Source organism: Lithobates pipiens, unplaced genomic scaffold, assembly GCF_037356315.1.
Source record: "Lithobates pipiens isolate NorthernLeopardFrog02 unplaced genomic scaffold, aLitPip1_a1.2 Scaffold_28, whole genome shotgun sequence".
Taxonomy (NCBI): domain Eukaryota; kingdom Metazoa; phylum Chordata; class Amphibia; order Anura; family Ranidae; genus Lithobates; species Lithobates pipiens.
In genome coordinates this window covers 132,031,814-132,052,079 of record NW_027507789.1, presented here as the reverse complement: position 1 = coordinate 132,052,079, position 20,266 = coordinate 132,031,814, and positions in this window count along the sequence as shown.

Genomic DNA, 20,266 nt, shown 5'->3' with positions numbered 1-20,266 from the left:
TTACAGTGGGTGTGTGTCTTGTTTCTACAATTTTGAGGAGATTAAATAATCTCCTGGTCCCATCAGGGTCTTGCCTTCCCTTGACAAAGCCCACCTGGTCAGCTTTCACTAGTGATGGGGTTATTTTGGCCAGCCTATTGGCCATGATTTTAGCATACATTTGGAGATCTGTGTTTAACAAGGAGACCGGTCTGACAGGTCTCTTGTGGGGTGTCCGGCTTCTTCCCTGGCTTTGGCAAAGTAACAATAGTGTCTTGTCACATTTCTTCAGGTATATTGGCTGCTGATACAAAGCTGATGAACAACCTTCCCATATGAGGGACTAATGATTGAGAAAATGCTTTATAGTATTCTGATGTAAAGTTGTCTTTACCTGGGGCTTTGTTTGCAGGCAGGGCCTTAATGGTGTCCAAAATGTCTTTGTCTGAAATTGGTGCATTACGTTTTTCCAGGTTGTCTGCAGACAGAGTGGGTAAAGTCACTAAGTCAAGAAAGGATTTAATAGTTTGGGTGGATGGTTGAGGTATCCCTTTGTCTAGTTTAACCACTTACAGACCAACTCATTTTGCTGGTCAAAAGACCACTTTTTGCGATTCGGCACTGCGTCACTTTAACTGACAATTACGCAGTCGTGCGACGTGGATCCCAAACAAAATTGACGTCCTTTTTTTCCCACAAATAGAGCTTTCTTTTGGTGGTATTTGATCACCCCTGTGGTTTTTATTTTTTGCACTATAAACAAAAATAGAGCGACAATTTTGAAAAAAATGCATCATTTTTTACTTTTTGTCATAATAAATATCCCCCAAAAATATATAAAAAAAATTTTTTCCCTCAGTTTAGGCCGATACGTATTCTTCTACGTATTTTTGGTAAAAAAATCGCAATAAGCGATTATTGATTGGTTTGCGCAAAAGTTATAGCGTTTACAAAATAGGGATAGTTTTATGGCATTTTTATTAATCATTTTTTATTATTTATTTTTTACTAGTAATGGCGGTGATCAGCGATTTTTTTTATTTTTATTGTGACTGCAACATTGCGGCGGACACATCGAACATTTTTGACACATTTTTGGGACCATTGTCATTTATACAGTAATCACTGCTATATAAATGCAGTGATTCCTGTGTAAATGACACTGGCAGTGAAGGGGTTAACCAGTGGGTGGCAGTGTAGGGGTTAAGTGTTCCTAGGGGTGTGTTACTGACTGTGTGGGGGCTGGGCTTTCATTTAGTGAACACTGATCTCTGCTCCAATCACATGGAGCAGAGATCAGCGTCACTAGTTGCTAGGCAGAATGGGGAAATGCTGTTTACACGGCATTTCCTCCATTCAGCCGCCCCGTGAGACGATCGCGGGTATGCCCACGGCATGCCATTCCTGACTTTAATAAAGGAATTGTCAAAGACTGTCTCCTGTCATTTTTAACACTTTTTTTGTCATTTTTTTTGTGAAATGGTAGGGGTACTTTTGTACCCCCTTACCATTTCACACAGGGGAGAGGCCATGATCTGGGGGTCCCCTTGTTAAAGGGGGCTTCCAGATTCCGATAAGCCACCTGTCCACAGACCCCCACAACCACCGGCCAGGGTTGTGGGGATGAGGCTACCTCAAAGCACCCTCCCAATGTTAAGGGCATGTGGCCTGGTACAGTTCAGGAGGGGGGGGGCGCTGCTCGTATAAGGGTCTGGTATGGATTTTGAGGGGGACCCCCACACATTTTTTTTTTTTTTGGCGCAGGATTCCCCTTAAAATCCATGCCAGACGGGGGGGCGTGGCGACCGCGCAGCGTGATGGCCACTTGTTGAAAGAGCTCCGCTCAATGCTCAGGAAATTTTAACCCTCCAGCCCGCTAACTGCATCTCACGGCCGTCACATCGAGCACTAGCGACGTGGGAGACTTCCGCCGATCCAGCGATCATGCGGAGGAGAACACAGCACTCGGCCAGTACCATGAAATTACCGGATTTTTATCCGGCGGTAGGCCGCGGGCCACAGAAAGATGGCGGAGGAGGACGACACGCAGAGCGACGCTCTCACCATCTATCGTCACCTAAGACGAAGCCTGGAGCGGAACACTCGGTGGAGATGGACGCGGAAACAGGTACACAATCCTCCGATTCGGACTCTCCGAACGTTTCCCCATCGTCACGAAGCCCTGTCAAGTCTAAGCCTAGACTTGACCCTGCACGAGCGTCTAACCGAACGGATGTGGAAACGACCGATTCGATTGGCGGAGGTACGACGAAACAGCCACAAGTGGATCCGTTCGCACAGTTTCCAACTACAGGTCAGCCTATTTCGGACACCACACTTAAAGAACTGTTAATGCTACTGAGGTCATCTTTACAATCTGACATGGCAGCCTGCTTACATCAATGCAGAGCTGAGATTAGTGACTTGGGGGGAAGAGTGCACCAAGTGGAAACCAGAATGAGCGACGTCACTTCCTCTTTTAATGCGTTGGTGGACTCGCACGCAATGCAATAAGAAACTATCGACAAAATGCAACTAAAAATGGCAGACCTCGAGGACCGATCCCGTAGAAACAATCTAAAGATCCGAGGGGTCCCGGAAACAATCCTAACACAACAACTGCCATCCTACGCACAGGACCTCTTCCAAGCAATGGTCCCATCACTGTCTCCACTGGATCTGACGATTGACCGGATCCACAGGGTCCCTAAACCATCGTTTCTACCCCAGGAAATACCCCGAGACGTCTTACTCCGACTGCACTTCTTTCACACCAAAGAAAAAATTCTGGAGACGCTTAGGAAAGGTGATAATATTTCAGAGGCGGCCTCCAATCTCCAGATTTTACCAGACCTCTCACAACACACCTTGCAACTTCGCCGTAACCTGGCGACAGTCACCAAAGCCATGCGGAACCACAAGATCCTATATAAATGGAAGTACCCCGCCAAATTGCAAGTGACATTCAACGGTTCCACCCATCTTATCCACTCCCTAGAGGAAGGGCTGCATCTCTTGAGAACATCATCCGGACCCATCCCAGTCGTCCATCAGACTGCCGACCAAATTGCATAACGATTGGCAAGTAAAACCACATCGTAGATCCAGATCGCTCTCCACACCTGAGTTCTTATAACATGGTCATCCTCACCATAGCTTCCAACTAAGTTCCCTGAGCATTCCTGGTACATGTTATCGTACCGTAAACCCCCACTCTGGGCATTCAAATTGCCTGACCTGTATGGGTCTTGTTTCTTACCCCAGTTCTCCTGTTTGCATTTTTTTTCTTTTATTCTTTTTTTCATTGTTCCGATTGTGTTCCTTTCACGTTCTATTTGGCGCTTACACATGTCATGGTACTGGCATAAGGACCTGACCAGCAATCTGAGACCTACACGAATCCTGCTTAACAATGGATCATTGTATCCCTACCTGCTATACTCCGATCCTCATGGACACAACCTGTGTAAATACGTGACCTCTCTAAACAGATACAGCACATTAATTGTTATGGTTTTACCTCGCAATTTGGGCCCAAGATACTACACATCTACAAAATACGTTATGTCCTGGACCGTAACCACTTCTTACATGACCACGAGATTATACATCGCTCCTTAAATTGAACCCATGAATATTAACATTTTTTCGCTTAACGCACGCGGACTTAACCATCCTGCTAAAAGACGATCCCTCTGGACTGAAGCAATCAAGCAGAAAGCTGACATCCTGGCAGTGCAAGAAACCCACTTTCACAAATTGTCCACACCGCTTTGCACGCACCAGAACTTTCCATCCATCTTCCACTCCTCCATAGCGGCAAAGAAAAGGGGAGTCATGATAGCCGTGAGAGATTCGGTGAACTTTGACCTTAAAGATTCATTTATCGATCCCAATGGCAGGTTCATTATATTGGTTTGTAATGTCAATAAGATCCCTATTACTCTAGCTTGCATATATGCTCCCAACTCGCACCAATTGAGGTTCCTTAAGAAAGTCGTTAAACGAATGGAGTTGATGCGAGTTGGAAGTTTACTGATCTGTGGGGACTTTAATATGATCCTGGATAAAGACTTAGATACCTCATCTGGAGTCAGGAATCATTTTCCCAAATTCCGAGACCTCCTACTACAGGAAGGATTGTATGATGCCTGGCGCTGCCTAAATGCAAACGAGAGATCGTACACATACTATTCACCAAGATTTAATTCCTACTCCAGATTAGATATGTTTATTACAGATGGGGAGTTGCTCCACAAGGTTACCAAATCTTCTATTCTAGATATCACCTGGTCAGACCATGCCCCTGTGTTGATCTGCATTGCAGGGACCAGATCCCAAGTTTCGTCTCGTATTTGGAGGAATAATGAGTTGATATTGCAGGACCCAAAACTCCAAATAGAAATCTCCCAACATTTGGAAGAGTACTTTAGATTTAATGACCCTGAGTGTACTAGTCCCTTCACCAACTGGAACGCCCATAAGGCTTATATAAGGGGGGTTCTGATAAAACTCAATTCCAAAATTCTTAAATCTCGATCTGCTGTACTAAACGATCTATTAAAAGAACTCCGCTCTTTAGAACAAACAAACCAATCTAACCCTTCCCCGGACCTAGCCGATAAACTATTTCATGTGAGATACAAAATAAGGGAATGGTACTGTGCTCAACACGAACAAGCTATGAAAAGACTCAAAATAAATTATTATGGAAACCATAATAGAGCGGGCAAACTTCTGGCCAACCGGTTAAAAGATAAACGCTCCAAAACCTCAATCCCATTCCTGCTCCACCCCATAACCTCGGCAAAGATAGAACACCCCCAGGCAATTGCGGATGCATTTGCAGATTATTATGCTTCCCTTTATAACTTACACTTGGACCCAAACACGAATACACCTACAAAAGAGAGTATAGATTCCTTCTTAGCCAAAATCCACCTACCTTCGTTATCACAAACACAACTCCAGGAGTTGGAAACCCCGTTTACCTCATCAGAAGTGGAGAAAGCAATTCGATCACTGCCTCTGGGAAAATCCCCAGGCCCAGATGGCCTCTCAAATGCCTACTATAAACATTTCAGTACCATTCTATCCCCACACTTAATATCCATATTCAATATAGCTAGGAAAACCCGATCTTTCCCTATTGAAATGCTCAAGGCCTATGTCATTACATTACCCAAACCAGGGAAACCCTCAGATACGCTATCTAACTTCCGCCCCATATCTCTTCTCAACGGAGACGTTAAATTATATGCGAAAGTGATAGCAAACAGAATTTATGATATTATGCCTACCTTGGTGGGTCCGGACCAAACCGGATTCATGAAGGGGAGGCAAGCCTCAGACGCTACACGACGTCTATTGAATATCATCCACCAAGCCAGAGCTCGAGGAACGCCTTCTCTGCTTCTCTCAATAGATGCGGAGAAGGCGTTCGATAGGGTTCAGTGGGAATATATGGAAGCGACTCTACAAAAAATTTGGCTTTCAAAACGAAGCCCTATCGGCCATTTTAGCGCTCTACTCTAATCCCTCTGCCCAAGTCTTTACCATGGGGCTCTTATCCAAATCCTTCAATATATCGAATGGCACCCGGCAGGGGTGCCCTTTATCACCGCTAATTTTTAATCTGATGATTGAACCCCTGGCGGAGGCCATTCGATCCCATCCACAAATTTCAGGACTAAAAACCAAACGAAAAGAACACATAATTAGCTTATTCGCAGATGATATCATCTTGTTTTTATCGAATCTAGTAGTATCCCTCCCGTTTGCACATGCTATCTTAGAAGCATTTGGACAGATATCCTTTTACAAGGTAAATTTTACCAAATCCCTTATACTAGATCTAGGTCTAAACCCTCACACGAGTTCTCACCTGAAAAAATCGTATCCTTATGTATGGACTTCTACGCAGATCCCCTACCTTGGCATCCTACTAACAGCAAATCTACCCCAGTTAGCAGATGTCAACATGAAAGTTCTCCTACAAGACGTTAAAAACACCCTCTCAAAAATTTCACGCACTGAATTGTCGTGGGCAGGCAGAATAGCATCATATAAAATGTTAATTCTACCAAAAATTCTCTACGTATTTAGGACTCTTCCAATACCATATAAAGCCTCACATTTCCATGAATTAACGAAGCATCTTAAGCAGTACATCTGGCAAGGCAAGAGAGCCAGATGCCCAATTAACAAACTTATAACGCATAGGAAAGCAGGAGGCATGGGCCTCCCTGACATTAAAGATTACTATTGGGCGGCCATATTAGCACAGGCGAAACTTTGGTTCCTCCCCAACCCTGAACAACTATGGGTAGACATTGAGGCGTCTATTACAAACACACAACCTATTAGTCTCCTTCTCCTAGCAGACACTTGGAAACTCAGACCCTTAACATATCTCTCTCCACCTATTGTAGCGACCATAGCAGCTTGGAGACATCTCTGTCAACAACAATTGATGGGGAAGCCTTCCACTACTATTAGACTCCCGATTCAAACCTTAGCTATACTACTTCCGTACAGCAACATCGCCACGTGGGAAAATTCCGGAATGGCATGGGTAGATGAGCTATACAACCAGGGAACACTAAAATCATTTGAATCCTTGAGAATCGACTTCAAACTGCCCCAAACCGGCAAATTTCTATACAACCAGGTATCATCATTCCTATCAAGATCCCCACCACCAATCATTGAAATTCAAACACTTATATGGCAATATTAAATTTCTCACAACTCCAGAGATAGAGGTATCTCCCTTCTATATAACACTCTACAACACAAGCAACTTCTAATGAAATCTCCCTCTATGCTTACTTGGGAGAACGATTTACACCAAAGCTACGACATTAGCCAATGGAGCTCTGCCCTCAGATATAACTATAAAGCCTCACGTTGTGTTAGCCATTGGGAACTCACCCAGAAGATCTTACATAAATGGTATAGAACCCCCCACCAATTAGCCAGAATGTTCTCCACTCACTCGTCTCTATGTTGGAGAGACTGCGGCAATGTAGGCACCATACTACATATATTTTGGCACTGCAAAAACGTCTCTAGTTATTGGAGGAAACTATTTAATATACTTGCAGAAATTACAGGGGTGCTGCAGTCCCCAAACCCGGCTCTAGCAATTCTCCATATAGGTATTGATAATTACCCACCCGAGTTCCGTATAGTTGTGACACACTTCCTTATCACGGCCAAGTTGGTTATAGCCCGCCATTGGAAAAGTGTACTATCCCCAAATCCATCAGAAGTTTTAGTTCAAATAAATCTAAATTATCATTATGAACGATTACTAGCTCTCAGAAAATCTTGTGGCAAAAAATTTGATCTACAATGGAAATGTTGGACAGAGTGGTATAAGAAATAATCACTACTTTTATCAATAGCAGGATACCTTAAACAGATCCCAAACTGAAAGCCCATCACTCCGTGACCCATTTAATGTCATTTAACTCTACTCTGGGTGGCCTCTCCGTCACAGCGTGATCCCAATTTGGGGTGCGGAGGGTGCCACACAGAGGTCCGAGTAATATAAGGGATGCTAATCGACTAGAATTCCAGGTTGATCCTTGAATGTGACTGTTCGAGTTCATACTTATGGATTCATGAGTAAAGCCAGTAGACGGAAAATGTGCTGTTACTTGTAAGCGAATTTCTATAATGATCTATGATATTTGGTGATCTTCTTGAACTATGTTGTTCGGATTATTCCTTTTATTTATATATATATATATTTTTTTTTTCTCTTTTTATATATTTTTTTTTTCTCTTTTTATATTTTTTTCTTTTGATTGATCTCTTTTGATTGATTTTTTTTTTTTCTCTTTGATTTACTTCGATTTGCATCATTTATCGATATGGAACAACAACCACAGCTCACTGTTATCTGTAATGGTTTATTTCCCTTTTTTCCTTTTTATTGTTTCTTTGTATCACATGGAAATCAGAAAACCTAATAAAAACGACTTGCAAAAAAAAAAAAAAAAAATCCATGCCAGACCTGAAAGGCCTGGTATGGATTTTGAGGAGGACCCCCACGCCATTTTTTTTGTTGGCATGGGGTTCCTCTTAATATCCATACCAGACCCAAAGGGCCTGGTATGGAATTTTGGGGGACCCCCACGCATTTTTTTTTCTTAATGATAATGCTAATGACCTGTGTGCAATGCAAATAGCCTTAAAAAAAAAACCATAGAAGATGTACAACATTAGAATCCTACTATAGCTTGTAGTGGAAATATTTGACCGGAAATGTATGATTGCAGCATCATAAGTGAGTTTCGCTGCTCTGTCGATTTCTTCTTTAAACATTCCGACAGACACCATAAGCCTTCAATGACAGATTCGACCATAATTCATTTGGAATTTCAGAGGAATGCTATTTTTTTTACGAAAAACTAAATAAATAAAAACGAATTTCGGGAGTAACTAAATAAATTTATTTTTCGTAGGAAAATGAAATTCCGCAACAAAATATTTCAGTCTGCACATGTCTATTAGCTATAGAGGTTGGATGGTGTTTAACCCATCTTCGAGTGTCGTTATGACATGCTTGTGATTTTCTTTTGTAATTAGGATTTTAGTGGGAAAGCCCCATGTATATGGGAACTTGTGATTCTGGAGCAATTTGGTAAGAGTGGCCAGACTCCTGCATGCTGCCATGATATGTTGAGACAGATCTGCAAACACTGATATGTCAGAGAAGGGGTTCAGTAGCATTTTGTTTTTCCTAGCAAATTGCATAACCTCATCTTTGACAGAAAAAGTGGTTGTGGGCAATAACGTCCCTGGGGATTTTTTCTGGTAGGAACTTTGGTTTTGGAAGGCGGTGGACTCTGTCCACAATTACTTCCCTATCAGGGGTATCGGGTAAGATTGCTGCAATAAACTGTTGGACATAGTGCCTGAGTTCTGCTGGGGTCACATCTTCATCCACTTCTCTCAGTTTTATATTGTTCCTTCTTGATCTGTCTTCTAAATCTGTGATTTTATCTTTCATGGCTTGCATATCCCCTTCTGTGTCATTATGTGCTTCTTCTAGTTCATTGTGGGCAATTGTATAATTCTCCCATCTTGTCCTTAATATAGTTGACTCTGTCACCAATAAAAGAGACATCCTTCCTCAGCTGCTATACAGGTCATCATATCTGTATGCAGGGAACCTCTTAGCCCTTGTACACACGGTCAGAGATTCCGTCGGAATGTGTCCGATCGGAGCGTTTTGTCGGATATTCCGACTGTGTGCGGTATGCATTTCCGTCGGAATATCTGTCAGACCAAATTTTCCAACTTGCCGGAAATATTTTCAGACAAACTGCTCCGATCGGACATACTCCGATCATGTGTAGAGAATTCCGATCGGACAAAGTGCCACGCATGCTCAGATCAAATTCCTACATCAAAGCTATTGGCTACCAGCCTGAACGTAGTCCCATCGTAACAAAATTACGTCATCACGTTCTGAAAGATCGGATTTTCCGACAACTTTGTCCGACCGTGTGTATGCAACAGTTTCGGACAAAATCTGACGGATTTGGTTGTCGGAATGTCCGACCGTGTGTACAAGGGCTTAGTGAAATCAATACGTCCCTCATTACAGTGTCACTTAATGGTTGTCCTGTAGTGGGAAATTCATTAAAGCGGGATTCCACCCTAAAGTGGAACCTCCGCTGATCGGATCCCTCCCCCCCTCCGGTGTCACAATTGACACCTTTCAGGGGGGAGGGGGGTGGAGATACCTGTCAAAGACTTCCTATTGCGCAGCGCAACTCGCGCATGCGCAGTAGGGAACCGGGAAGTGAAGCCGATTCGCTTCACTTCCTGATTCCCTCACCTAGAATGGTGGCGACAGCAGCCGAGGGCCAAGCGATCGATCGGCCTCGGCTGCCGGCATCGCTGGAACCCGGGACAGGTGAGTGTCCATTTATTAAAAGTCAGCAGCTGTAGTATTTATAGCTGCTGGCTTTTCATTTTTTTTTTTTTTTTTTTGGTGGAATCCCTCTTTAATCTGCTACACAAACTCCCTAGTGCTGTCCTGAGACATGTTTTGATCCCCACACTCACCTGCATATGCATGCGCTGACGATCGTTTCTGTGACAATTTCTGAAGGCTATTGATTGGTGATGCCCCTGGATTGGACTCTCCGCTGCCAACACGGGAGGGTGAGCTGTGTGGAGCTTGTACAGGGCCCGAGTAGTGATTGCCGCTTTGCAGGCCGCGCCACGGACCCGGAGGACCCATTTTGTGGCCTAGGCGTGCTTTCGGCCTGGTAGAAATCGGTAAGTTTCCATGGCCTTTTGTCAGACTTTCTTTTCCTCATGGTGTCCAGGGTGCTCTCCCTCGTGAGAGGATCAGGATGGAAGTCACGGATGGTTCCCCACATCACTGGATTGTCTGGATGCTGCAGGTGCACTCGGAGCGCTCTCCCTACTAATTTTGTCAATGGCTGACTATTGCTGTTCTTTTCAAGAACATTTTATTGATCTCTTTATAAATATATTAAGGCAAATATAATTAGAAAAGGTATTTGGCTAGCATATAAAAGACTGGACAGCAATTAGTTTTTTTGTGTATTTAAGCCAATCACATTGCTCATCTGTTCTCTCCTGTACTCAGCACTAGATGGGGATGTTTCACAGGTGTATAACATTGAGGTCTTTTACAGTAGCTTTGCAATTAGAACTCAAGAAAAACAAATTAATCAAAATGTTCAAATCTTTCTTAATTGCAAGCATCTAAAACTTCCAGATGTTTCACAAACTGCTATGGAAAGCAGTTATTAAGTAAACATGGATAAATAGTAATTTGGATAATTAACTCCTCATAGCTCAGAGGTGGTTGTGCAAGTTTTTAATTTTTTCACATATTAATCTATTTCTAAAATAATAACAATTGTGAAAAAGCAGAGACGGCAAATCTATATGTAACTTAAACGTCTCATGATAATAATCTTTTTTTTCTGATAAAAAAAATTGTGATATTGATGGTTCTTCCAAAAGGTGGGAAAGGAACTGCTTATGAAAATATTAAATAGAAAACATTTGCACCTCATCGGACTAATTGGAAAGAATGATGTTAAAAATAAAACAGCTGCAAATAGATTTTAAACATTATACAAATGTACATTCAGCTCACCTGAAATATGCTCTCTTCAGTCACTCAATTTTTGGTGCCACGCTCCTGCACATAAACTATGGTAATTGGCAAGACAAAGACCAAAGATAATTAGTATTTTTGTGATTAAGTAAAATCACAACTGTATTAAATCCAGATAAAATTCATTACAACTCATACCATAAAACTGCACTATACCAAATAACCCAATAACACATTTTGCCCACTTACTCAAATCCTGTACATTATCCCCACCTGCCCTTTGCACAAACCAGGTCACAAAACTTGTCTAGCCAGAACAAAGGAGGAAGAGTAGAAGTCCAGAAACATCCATAGGCACAGCATATACAAAAAAAAAATAATGCATTCTCTGCCTTAAGATAAAAAAAACTTCCACTGTGTGTTCCCCTTTCCCTAGCACTTACCTGACACCTGTATCGATCCAGCTCTGTACCCGACTGTAGGTCTTATCTACCTCTCTTTTTGGTCTCACAGGCTTTGCTGAGAACAGCAGGAGCCATTGGTGACATACACAGCCTAGCTCAGGAGCGAGCTTGCACATCTCCATAGTAAGCAGCTTGCTTTGGGGGCAGTTTCAGAAAAGAAGGAGCCTAGAGCACGCATGCCTGATCCCATGAGAAGTGGTTCTGGGCTGCTCTGGGCAATTATATCCTTATAAACCTGTTTATTATATTAATTTAAACAAATTACTTCATAACCAGTTTTAGAAGAAGATTGATTGAAGGAAATGTTTGGTTTTATTTGCATTCCAGACAAGTATCATTGACTCGAGGTTGAAGACATTTTTTACTGTGTATTTTTCACTGTATCCAGTATTCTTCTAGTTATCAAAAATCCACATGTACTTTGTTTATCCACCTGGGAGACATATAGTAGCTGGTACAGCTTTTTTTTCCAACTACTGGCAACCTGTCATCTTGGTACCTGCTGGTTGCTTGTTGTGCACCCTATATGACATGGTATGAAGTTAAAGTGGTTGTAAAGGCAGATGTGTGAAACATGTTAACCTTTTGTTCATTCCTGTGACTGCATATATCTGCATTATAATAAAGAAGTTTAATTTGTATTCTGTTGCAGTGTGCCTTTTCCCACGTTTCCTTGTTTGTCACAATGGTGAGCCGGGCCAGCACCTGTGGGGTTACCTGCTGTGGGATCTCCTTGGCACACCCGCAGTGGTGATTTCTCCTCTGTTTTCCTGTCTTCAGCTGAATGAAAAAAAAAAAACATTGCCAGCAATACAAAAATGTGATAAAACAATCCAATCCAATCCATACCAGGCCCTTTGGGTCTGGTATGGATTTTGAGCGAAACCCCATGCCAAAAAAAAATGGAGCGGGGTCCCCCCAAAATCCATACCAGACCCTTATCCAAACATGCAGCCTGGCTCCTGAACCATACCAGGCCACATGCCCTCAACATGTGGGGTGCTTTGGGGCAGGCAGGCTCTGCCCCCCCACCCCAAAGCACATTGTCCCCATGTGCATGTGATAGGCATCCCTGAACGGGCAGAGGGCAAAAATCCAGGGGCCTTCATTAAAGCATGGCTCATTGACACCATTGACCTTTGGCGGAGATGCATTTTTGCCCATGTTCACGGGGGAGAGGGCGCACAGGATCTCAGCAAGGCTGCTACAACAGGGTGCCCTACCGCGCCCCTTTTTTACCGTCTCCTGAATTACAAAGTCCATGATACCATACTGAATATAGAGCAGCTGGCATCTTTAAAGTGGACAACGCCAAAGTTTCCTTGTTTCCAGAGTTTTCAGCAGAGGTACAGCGGCAGAGATCCAAATTCATGGATATAAACAAAAAGGCTGCATGCCCTCAACGTCCAATTCTTCATGCTCTATCCTGCAAAGCTGAAGGTCATTGACAATGGCACCTCGCACTTCTTTGAAAATCCTGTGGCTGCAGTGCACTGGCTTGACAGAGAGGAACAGCACCTGGCACAACACCCTCCTTAGGAACAGTGGGATATCTCTGGTACTCGTCCTTGTTTTATGGGGGCTTTTATTTTGCTTTGTTAATTAGCAATCCAGCGGGGACAGCTATAGCAGTTTGGTTTCCCTACATTGCAAAAAGTAACTGTTCTTTTACCTTAGTTCTGGTTCTGTAGCACAAACTGGTTCCTTGCTCCAGGGCTACATTTGTGCTCCCAGAGGGTGGTCCTGTGCGGACTCTTTCCCCTATATGTTTGGGAGTGTTTTTGTTTTTCTAGGGCCCAGTTGGCTGAAAACTTACTAACTCTGATCTCATACATGCGATTCTCCCTTCCTCTCTCCCATTAACTCCTTTCTCTTCACAGGTGGGACTTTTAAAGATCTTAACATCACTAACTATGATCCAAGCATCCACTAAGTGGCGTAAGACTCTCATCATTGATCTCTTGTGAGATTGGTATGCTCAGGTTCACATTGTATTTACCTCAGCCTAAGACTTGATTTGGGTAATGTGGCAGTTATATCCTATGGAGGAGGAGAGCACTTAGGCTTTTCCTCCCTTTCCAACAGTGTCCAGGAGTATGAACCCCATCTACTTTCTGATCACTCCTTCTTCCCGATTCGACTAGATGTTATAGTATTCTCGGGTCAGCCACTGTGGAGAGTGAACCCCTTTGACATTGTTCCCATCCTCTGGCGACATTTCGGGTGCATTGATGAAGTTCCTACAATTTAACACACACTCCGCTAGCGCGGCTGTGGTGTGGGACTCTCTCAAGGCATTTCTGAGGGGCTGCCTTATTCGGGAAATTACAAGCATCAAGATGCATTCAGGGGAGTGGGAGGATAGTGTACACGCTGAGCTGCAGCACAGAGAACAGGTAATGATCACTCATCCTACTCAACCTAATCATTGGGCTTGGACTGAGGCTCAATCCCTGTACAATTTCGTAATAATGTCCGCAACAGAGAAGAGGAGATACCTCCAGCAGGGCAATTTTGAGAATGGTGAAAGCACTGGCCATCTCTTGGCTCTAGTGGCTACTAGACATGCGCACACTGAAATATTTTGTTTCAGAATTTCATTTTCATCCGAAAAAAATATATTTAGTTACTCCCAAAATATTATTTTTCTCTTTCATTTCATTAAAAAATGCAATAGTCCGAAAATCAGAAATAATTAACACCACACTATAAATGAAAAAGGTAAGTATTCCTGCGCCAACTCAAAGACAAAAACTAACTGGCGTACTGCTGCCCTCACTGAGGGAAATGTCTGAACCCAAAAAAATAGAAAAGATATGGAGATAGTGGTGCGCTGTACAGAAGAACTAAAATCAGATCACACTAGAAAGAATGAGGTAGCTGTTAGCAATAGCTCCACTAGTAGTACACAGAAATGTTTTAGGTAATAGCACAGGTGAATATTAAAAATTCAAAGATGGTATCAATTATCTGATGTGCAATAAAGTGCTTTTTTTAAAACATGACCAGGATAAAAACATAAATGAAAAAATATATGTTTCCGTATACGTAGTGTGTGCTAAAATCCAGTGCAGGTATAGCAATAAATATTGGTGATGGTAAACCCACGTGCTAGACTAAAATGATAAGGTGCTGGTGGCTCAACGTGCAATCACAGATATACACAACAGAGTAAAAAATGCATCAGGCAAAAAGAAATATATATAATTAAAAAAATGTCCATAAATATTCCCATTCGTAAAAAAAAAAAAAAAAAAATTCTAAGGTGCACGGTGTGGTGGTACTTTGAATCCAAAGAATAAAGTGCTGGTGCTTATACACAAAATTCGGTGTGTAAAAGTGCTGCAAGTGGTCAATATACTGTGCGGTCCTTTCGTGGTAATTATATGGGTGTCCCCTTACCTTACTGCTGTAAGGTAACAGCAGAGACTTGTATAACTTTGTGGTCCTTGGTGACCATCCCCTTTAAGGATCCTACTGAGGCAACCCAGGTCCTCGCTCGCTTGACTGGGTGTCTCCTTTGGTGAAATCTCGAAGTTCTGTGATAAAACGGTCCTTCTCGGTTAAAACTTTTGCAACCTTCTCAAATGAGGTCTTGCTGAGGCACCTGACATCAAAGCAAGCTATTCATTACGGCCAATAACCGGGAGGAGACTTAGAGAAGAGCCGCCAGCACCGCTCTCCCTGGCTGACACTTCCACAGATCCCACTTGTAGAGCTCCGCTCCCTCCCCCTCCTATACACGCCCCCAGACCTCTGAGACACCGGCTCTGCGCGCTCCCGGACACGCTGCGCGCACCCTCTAAAGTTTCCAGGCTGCTAGTGCAATGCAACATCCGTTCTCTCAGACCCAGCTGCCTCAAAACTCTGACCGTAAACTCACCCCCCACCCTATTGAATGCTTTTTCAGCATCCATTGAAATTATTACACTCGGGGTCTGGTTAGGTCCATTATGCATGCAATGCAATACATGCAGGGCCTGAGTATTATCTCTAGCCTGTCGGCCTTTCATAAACCCTGTTTGATCTGGGTGAATTTGTTTAACTATATGTTCTTGTAACCTTAGGGCCAGAATTTTAGCCAGGAGCTTAGTGTCAGAGTTAAGGAGGGATGGGTCTGTAGCTGGCACAGCACTGAGGGTCTTTCTCTACCTTCAGAAGAACCGTCACATAAGCCAACAGTGCCTATGGAGGCATTCGGTTAGAGACCGAGATAGAGTTAAGGTGTCTGCAAAGAGGAACCAACAGGATTGAGGAAAACTTTTTATAATACATATTTGTGAAACCATCAGGTCCCAGGCTTTTACCTAATGGCAAAGCCGCAATCCCTCCACCCAGCTCTTCAGTGGAGACTGCTTTTTCCATTTCCTCCAAGGTCGCAGATGGAATGGCCTGTAGCCCTGAGGCCTCAAGATATTCCCAAATTCTATCCAAACATTAACCCTTCTCTGCCCCTGCAGGAACTGAGTCTATGTTATATAGAGATGAATAAAAGTGATGAAACTCAGCTGCTATTGCTTGGGAGTACACAATCTGCTTATCACCTGTCTTTATTGTGTGAACATGGCGTGAATCCTGTTGTTTCTTTAGTTTTCTAGCAATAGTCTGCCACCCCTATTCCTCTGTTCATAGAATCGGTGGGAAAGGTATCTATGTTTATTTTGAACTTTTTGATCGAGAAGCTGTTTTAAATCTGCCCGCAGTTTCTCCAGTCTCTGCATGTCCCCAGGTTTTAAATGAGCCTTATGTTTAATTTCAAGTTTATGTATTTCCTCTAAGAGCACGACCATTTCCTTCTGTCTCTCTTTTTTAATACGCTATCCCATTGAAATTACCTCCCCTCTGATGACTGCCTTATGGGCTTCCCATACCACTTGGTCAGACACCTCCTCTGATATATTGGTCTCAAAGTATAATGCTAATGTGCGGGACAAGGATTCCACATTCTTTTTTATCATCCAAAATAGATTAATTCAATCGCCATGTTCTTTCCAGGCTCCCAATTGATGCCAAACATATCGTTAAACTTATTGGAGCATGATCTGACATGGTGATGGCTTAATAGTTGACAAATTTACATAATTCAGATAATATTGATTGATCAACAACATATTGATCCTTGAATATACATTGTGTATTTTGTATTAATAACTGTAATCCCCATCCCGCTCATGCAGCACCCTCCATCTGTCCACCAAATGCAGAGAGCGAAGGTGCTGTTTAACATATCTTAACGCCTTATGAGACAAAGGTTTTCCCCCCAAGAGGTGTCACTCTAGACTAGGATCCAAGGTAATGTTAAGATCCCCTCCCATAACCAATAGACCTTCCTGAAACTTCCCCAGGATATCCAAAGTTTTAGATTTAAATTTAATAAAATGGTATGGCTATTGTGGGCATATATAGTAGCTAGGGTATAACGCTGGCCCTTGATTGTTCCTTTAACAAAAAGAAAACTGCCCTCAGCCAGGGCCGCTGCTACCACTAGGCGGACTAGGCAGCCGCCTAGGGCGCACTGCCGCCTAGGGCGCCCGGCCACTGGTGACCCTCTTCCCTCTCTCTGCAGCCAGTAACTAAGTCAGTCTCAACACAACAGGCAGCCGCTCCCGAGTCCCTCTGTACAGTGTCAGAGGCGGAGCGGCGGCGGAGAACTGTGTCATCCCCTGCGCCTCTGATCATCACAGTGCCAGACTGCTAGTAACCTGTCTGTCTGTGTTTCACTACAGCCAGCTCTGCCTCTCTCTCTGCCCAGTTCCCATATGCTGCATGGTCCGTTCTCTGCCCATAACTCCGCCTCTTCCCCTCTCCTCAGCCTCTCCAGCAATGTCCATTGTCCAGGGCTCGATGCTTTTAGCCTCTACTGTGCGGGCACTCTGCAGGATCAGAGCGCTCTCCCACCGACACAACACTGTCAACATCCCCTCTCCTGGTAAGAGACTTCATGATCTCTGCTGCTGTTTCTTCTCAGCTCTTTTTTCCTCCCAGTGAGGCTGTGGTCACATGTAGTGGAGCCTGGAGAACAGGCACATGTCCCGCATGATGCTGCAGCCCAGTTAGAAGAAGGTAGCTGAAAAATATGTCACCAGGCAAACCATGTGTACTGTACAGGGTCTGAGCCAGAAAACAGGACACCAGGGTGGCTGGGGAACTGCACATACAGAATCTTCACAGTGTGTAGTGGGATTGAGCAGAGCAGCAGACTATAGCTTTGGGAAGGATGTCCTGTCACTGCTTCAGCGCCCCAACAGGTATGCAGATGCACACAGGTTGGGTGAGACACAACCAGAGTGATGGTAGTATTGCTCATAACATCATGTAATACTGACTGAACTGCACTCTACACATGTGTCAAATATAGTATTATGCCCTACACTGGTTGACAGACCTATGCTGCTTGCTGCCTCTTGTATTTATGTGTGCTTTAGGCTGGGTTCACACAGCTGCGGGTGGGAGACCCGGATATGATTCGCACCGCACTGCAGTGCAAATCACATCCGATCTCTGTGCGATGCGAGTTCAGCCATACAGATAGTATACAGATATTATGGCTGAATTCGCATCGCACCCGCCCCAAACTCGCACAGGACCCTTTTTTTGGTCCGCAGCAGAATCGGATCGCATGGGTGTTCACACCATGCGATCCGATTCCTGTCCGAGTTTGCAGATCGCACTGCGATATGCGGACTGATCTGGGGGTGTCATTAAGATTTCACTGACACTCCCAGCAGTCCGCATAGGGCAGTGTGAACTGCCGGCGTGAGGCATGCGATGCGGGAAAACGCTGCGGATTCACGGCGTTCCCGCATCGCTCCAGTGTGAACCCAGCCTTACACTGCTTTCAACTTTGCTTTGTCCGTTTTGCTACCAAACACAGACAGATCATGGATCCACTGCATCCACTTAAAATTCCTTCCAGAAAGTATAAATAAAATTGGACATCCCAGTGATTGTAAGGGTAGGCTCGGTTCACACAGGGGGCGACACGAGGCGACACGACTTGCCGTGCCGCGACCTGACAAGTCGCCCCCGTTCTGTACTACGGAACCGTTCTAAGAGGAGCGACTCGAGTGGCTCCGACTTAGAAAAAAGGTTCCTGTACTACTTTTGGGCGACCTCGGGCGACTTGCATTGACTTCTATACAGAAGTCATTTGCAAGTCGCCGCTGAGGTCGCGGCAGGTCGCGGCGCGGCAAGTCGTGTCGCCTCGTGTCGCCCCCTGTGTGAACCGAGCCTTAGGTGGGCAGTCTATACAGATGTGACTCCCCCAGCCTACATACAATAAGTGTGTTTTTTAGTGGCTGAGTGTGTGTTAAAACAACATTGTCTTGAGTGGCGGTGTAGAATATTTGATATTTAATATTTATTATTTTTAGTCATTGTGCCACATTGCTTTTTAGATGGATTTTATTTCATGCTACATCTCACAAGGTAACTTATTTTATTAGCAGCAGCTATTCTTTATTGCTGCTAAATTTTTTGTATTTTGGAGGGGGAAATCCTCCATAAATGTACAAATCACTGTTCAGCCATCTCTGATCTGATCTATCATCCCTGATCACTGCCCAGGCCTGGAGTACACAAAGATGAGGTGTCCAGGGATCTGTCCTGTCAATACCACCTGGTGATTGCTGGCATATACAGAGCTGGCCCTCACACACCAGACTTTTAGCCCCAGTTCACACTAGAACGCGGTGCAGGAAAACCACCATCCATGTGCATTTTCCACACCACATTCGGGGGGGGGGGGGGGGTGGGGGTTGCGGCAAAATTAGGTTTCGCCTAGGGTGTCAAATATCCTTGCACCAGCCCTGCCCTCAGGATCTACTCGTACTTCTGTAGGTATTAGGGGACATTGTTTGTGTATAGATATTGTAACTCCTCTTGCCCTAGGACTAGGTGAAGGTGCATGAAACCATTGATTATTTGGAAAAAGAGGCATACAAAAGGTCGACCCTGCCACGAAGTGCGTCTCTTGCAAACAAACTATCTCTGCCTTCATGTGGCGCAGTTCATGCCAGAGGCGACAACTCTTGCCAATCGAACAAAGCCTTCTCACATTATACAATACAATCTTCATTCTACCTGCCATTCTCTCATTACTCCCATAAATCTCTTATTATACTGCTGTTCCTGATCGGTGTCTGTGCCCGGCCTTCTGAGCTCTCTTGCCTTGAATGCATCTGATGAGAAGAAGGAGGAAAAAAAAAACACACAAAACCATCTAAAAACCATAACCTATTATTCCAATATCTGTGGCACATCCCCCTACAGCAGGGGTCTCAAACTGGCGGCCCTCCAGCTGTTACCAAACTAAAAGTCCCATGAGGCATTGCAAGGCTGACAGTTACAAGCATGACTCCCACAGGCAGAGGCATGATGGGACTTGTAGTTTCACAACAGATGGAGAGCCGCTAGTTTGAGACCACTTCCCTACAGGGAGGGTGAATCCGGGCAGAGGAGCACCACCTGTGCCCAGAGTCCCCCCACTCTGCCTTTGGCAGAAAACAAAGTCCTTTGTCTCGGAACTAATAGATGAATAAAAACATGAACAAAGTATTTCGTGAACCCCGTGCTTCCATTTATATTCTCATATCATTTTTTTTTTTGTGGTATTTCAACATATTGCCTCAAAAATCCCCACCAAAAGAGAAAAAAACTATTTATAGGGGGAAGAAAAAAAGGAGGGGGTTAAAATAAAAAAGCA